The following is a 5291-nucleotide window of genomic DNA, read 5'->3' as shown; positions in this document are numbered from 1 at the left end:
CACTGTCATACTTTCTCAGCTATGCCAGCATAGCTTGCTAGAACTAATTGGACAAGATCTTAAAATAATGATGCTGGACCTACCTACTCAGTTTGGCTGTAACTGAAGAAATTCGAAGGTTTCATTTCTCTGGTAACACAGTGATTTTTATTCTTTCTAGAAATCATCTTTTTGGAAGGGTGTACCTTCAAGTGTTAAAATGAGGCTCAAAAATAGATCTTTTCTTGTTTTAAGTATGTCATTTATGCATTCCAAACTTTTTTGAATGCCTACTATGTGCCCTGTTCTAACTGTTAGGACTATATAGAAAAAAAACAAAAACGAAAACTTAGTCTCTGTTCTCAAGGAATTCCCAAGCTAAAGATGAAGAAAAGGAAACAAATCAAGAGTTATGATATAAGGTAGTAAGTGTTTGGATGGAATAGGTGCCATAGGAATTAATAAAAGAGGAACTTGATCCAGACTGGAGGAGTCTCCGAACAAACATCTCAGAGGAAATAATCCCTGAATTTTCAAGTTAACCAGTGAAAGAAAAGTGGGGAGATGTGTTGCAATGAAAGAAAAAAATGTACACAGACTGTGATAAAGCTTAGGCGGGAAGGTTGGAAGTGGATGAGATTATGCTAGAGTAGCACGGAATAGACCACAAAGGAACAGTCATTTATGCAGCGCTAAGGAGTTTTAACTTATCTAGAAGGTGAGACTGAACGAACGCAAACATGAGTGTGCAGTGCTCAGGGTGTGGAGAATGGGTGAGGGGTGACTCTGAAAGCAGGGAAATCAGTTGGGAAGCTACAGTCTCAGTTGTATCTAAGGAAAAGACAGTGATGATGAAGCAAAGGAGACAAATTACAAACACAAAGGAGGAAAGGGGTCTGAGTGAGTCATCAATTTAGATGGATTAAAAGAAATAGATTTGGATAAGAATTCCATTTTGGATATGTTGAAGTTGAGTGCCCACAGGACCTCTGAGCGGAAATTTACAGTCCATGCCTGAATATTTGAACTTGGAGCTCAGGAGAGAAATCTGGGCCAAGAGTACAGTTGGAAGTCATTAGTGTACAGGTCATAAAATGTATTAACTTTTTGAGCTAAAGGCAATGGAGACCTTATAGTCTCAAGAGAAACTTCAGTCCCCTACAATATAAACTTACAAACAAATTATATTAAACATGAAGACATATAGACTTTAGAAAAAGAATGTATTGGCTTGCACCAGGAGAGTACACCTTGAGAAAAGAATTGAGGTAGACCTGGAGAACACCAACAACCAGAAGACTGAGAAGAAGCTGCTGGATACATAGAAAGAAAATCATACAGGTACTGAGAGAGGAGACCGTTTCAATGGGAGAGGGAAGAGAGGTCAAATAATATAAAAACTAAAAAGAATCACTGTATTTATCCAATAGGAGGTCATCGTGGACCTTAGAAATGGATGTTTCACCAGTGTGGTGGAGTCAGATGGCAGAATGCAGTGAACTGAGGAGTGAATGAGAAAGAGAAATGGGAACCATGAATGCTTCTTCAGGAGTCTGATCTGATTAACTTTGGTTAACTTTTGTTTTTGTCTTAGGCTTCGGTCTTGATGTGCTTTTACTCTGTTCTCTCCTTTATCCTCGACACTTTTTCCAATTAATGTATTCTTCCTAGTTTCCAGTGAATAGCTGCAGCATTCTCAGGTTCCTTCTAGAATTTTTTCCCATCTAATTATTAATGTACAAGTACTTATAACCTTATCTGACTTCTGAAATGGAAAATAACTGACTTTGGGATGAAATAGGGTTGGGTTTCAATCCCTAGCCAGTCCTCAGGTAGTTGCTTTTTGTATTTTGTTGTCTGCAGGAGTTTTGGTCTGTACAGAAATCCTCTCAAATCAGCAGTGGGTTGTTATCGAGACTCTGCTAGATGGAGACAGCTCTTCCCTACACTTCTCTGCCCCTCTCTGGGTATCTAATCTTTGCATACTCAAAAGTATGCACATTATCTAGAAATGGCCATGTCAATTTAATATGATCTCGCAATTCTAGCTCTTCCCACTATACGGCTAGAGAGTCCGTCCATCTCTTAGTATATATTTTAAAGAGAGAATCTGATGACTGTTGACTAAAGATTAACTCTATTCAGGATTATGTTGTCCAAACACCAAGAACTGTCTGTTGCTATAAACATGGTAACCCGGGCCAAACGGTTAAGCAAGAGCAATGAACAGAGCAGAGTTCCTGGGAATGAGGGTTTGAGCTGGACAGAAACCCCTGTGGAACCTTGGACAAAGGCCTTGATTTTTCCAGTCTCATCTGCAAAGTGGATGATGTGCTGTGTTGCTCAGAATCTACCTTCAGGACGGAAGGAAATATTGCCCTAGCTGCACCACCAGGGGACAGCTATCGCCTGCCATCCTCTACAGGTATTCCCCTGGGCGGAAGAGCCTCCTTGCCGACATACATGTCCTCTTGCCAAAGACTGCCTGCATCCGATGACTGGCCGGTGTTGGGGTAAGAAGGCCTGTTCCCCCAAGCCCACCAGGGGCGCGAAGGAAGAGCTGGGCAAGGGGTTCTCTCAACTTTAGTTTTGGCATCTGAGGCGGGTTTCTGTCTCAGTGGGGCACAGCCGCGCCCCCCCACCCCACTTCCCTCCTCCCCCGGAAAGGAAGGAACAAGAAAACAAAAGGCGGGAGGGAAAAGGCAACTAGCTGTCCGGCATACATCAAGGGACTGAAAGGAAAAGTTCTCCGGCGCCTCAGGTCTGGGTCTTTCGCGGCCCCTCATAAGGGCACCGCGGCCAGACCAGTGGTGCCCTGGTGCGGGACCAGAGAGGGCAAAGAGCCGCCCTCCAAGCTTTTCACGCCTGGGTGGGGGAGGCAGGGCGCCCTGGCGGAGCCCTCACTCTCCTGGTGGAGGTGCGACTTGGTCGAGGAGGAAAAAATCATGAATCCTGGGCAGCAGCCCCACAACGCACCCTTCCCGACCAGGGCCCAGCACCAGAGAGCACCTCGTTCAGCACTAGTGTCTCACTGGAGAAAGGCATTGTAAATGCGGGGAATGGGGGAAATTCTTCACACCTCATCTCCAGTTTCTTTTAACACCAAGGAATTCACACTGGGGAAAAGCTTTATAAGTGCAGCAAAACAGGGGCAAGTCTCTGGCTAAAGCTCTAGCCTTATTGTATGCAAAGTTCACACTAGAGAAAAGCCTTATGACTGCAGTGAATGTGGAAAATCCATTAGTCAAATCTCCAGCCTTATTGAATATCAGAGTTCACACTGGACAAAGACCTTATGAGTGCAGTGAATGTGGGAAAGCCCTCAGCCTAAAGTCTCACTTCATCTGGCATCAGGAAGTTTCACATGGAGCAAAACCATAGATGTGCAGGGAATGTGCTGTATCCTTGTTCAGTATGATGCTGGAGGACAGCCTTTGGGAGAGAGACATCTCTCTGAAGTTGAAACTCACATCTGAACACAGTGGGGAGATTCCCCATAAGCTCCAAATATGTGGGAAACTTCTGGAGCAATATTGCACTTCCTAACCTGCTTGGGGCCCTTGCCAAAATTATGTCACTGCCAGTTTCTGTGGCACAAGTCATTTCAGCTCTGCCACCTTCTAGGCCCATACAATTTTTGAATAAGGGGCTGGTATTTTTGTTTTTCATAAAATATGTAACTGGCCTTGCCTTTGGCCACCTGCCTCCTTAGACATGTCTTTTGGTCCTTGAAAGAACTTACCCTTAACATGTGACCAAAGGCTCAGTGACTTCATTGGTTATGTCTCTCTTGCCTCCAAACATCTTTGCTTCACCTGTCCAGGTGAACACTGATATCTTTCTGGTATAATTCACTTTCCTCATTCTTCTGTCTCTGGACAAAGCTCTTTCAGGTATATAATCAACCACTACCTTCCCTAGGCCCTGCTAGACCCACCCTGTTATTTGACATATGCAATAGTTGCTCATAGAAAGACGAACTTATTGGACTTCCATAAGTGATCATCTAAATCCTGTACTGTTTAAAGCAGTCATTTTGCATTCATTCATTCACACTTCCTCCCCAGTTATACTCATTTGGCTTGGACATAATTTAGTTCTCTAGCTTAGTTTATTTAGGTGACATATGCTCAGTTACTATCTCTAATTAATGTTCGTCCATCTACTAAGTTAGAGTTTCTGAATCATTTCTATGTACTGCTTCATTTCCACCAAAGGTATTTCTACAGATGGATGTTAATAGATAATGTTTGTAAATTAGTAAATTAGTTTTGATTTTGCTAATATGTTAAGGAGGTGTGGCAAAATAAAACAGACTTTGAAGTCAAAGGAGTCTGGACTGAGTCTTGCTATTTATTTATTAGCTGCCCAAAGGCTCCATTTCCTCATCAGCAAAAATTAAAAAGGCTACCTTGTGGCGGTGGTGAATAAATGAGATAATGTATACAAGAGCACATAAGAGACCCTTAATTTTTATTTTCCCTTCTCCATATTCTAAAGAAGCAATATTAGGGTCCTTCATGCAGCACTGCTCTTTTAGGTTTTGTTCAGAACAAGATTTTCATACTAACTTATACTTTATAAAGGCCTAACTGATCATTGTCTAAGGAAACACTAAAATAAGTAAGATATCATTCCCTCACCATTAAATACCATATTTAACGTAATATTTAAGATCTCTAATGCCCATTTCCCCACTAATAAAATTAATAAAAGTTAATTCAATACATTAACTTACTCATTCAGCAAACATTAATGATTAACAATCCAATAAGCATTTCTTCTTTGTTAAACATAAAAAATACTAGGTATAAAGTTTGGAGAAAACAGGACAGATCTCTGCTGCCATGGTTTGCCAAGTTACCATCAAGGGATATATTCTAGAAGAGACCCTTGCGCTAATAGATTGCAACTACTATATTTTATTTAATCAATGATAGGACGTTAAAATTTGCTTATGTTAAATGCATAATGCAAAGTTCTGCACTATCATTTCCAAACAGCCGTTTCTAATTTTTAATATACGGAGATACTGCAGTGAAATACACTACAGGCACAATATTGTAGAAATCATCATGACCATTTTCCTCTGATGTACCAAGAAGAAAATGAAAGAGATGAATTTTATTTCAAATTAAATAGATTGAATAGATAAGTGCATATACGTTTTTCAAAGATTCTTCACATTAACTTTGCAAAGAGCCAGAATTTGGCTACTAAACGAAATTTCCAACCATTCACTGACTCTTTTATATTAGTATTCACAGTGTCACGTAATAAATGCTGGAAAGTCTTATGCCAAATAAACACAG

This window comes from Pteropus vampyrus, unplaced genomic scaffold, assembly GCF_000151845.1.
Source record: "Pteropus vampyrus isolate Shadow unplaced genomic scaffold, Pvam_2.0 Scaffold25, whole genome shotgun sequence".
Classification (NCBI taxonomy): domain Eukaryota; kingdom Metazoa; phylum Chordata; class Mammalia; order Chiroptera; family Pteropodidae; genus Pteropus; species Pteropus vampyrus.
The sequence above is the reverse complement of the archived record's forward strand: the minus strand, read 5'-3'. Positions refer to the sequence as shown.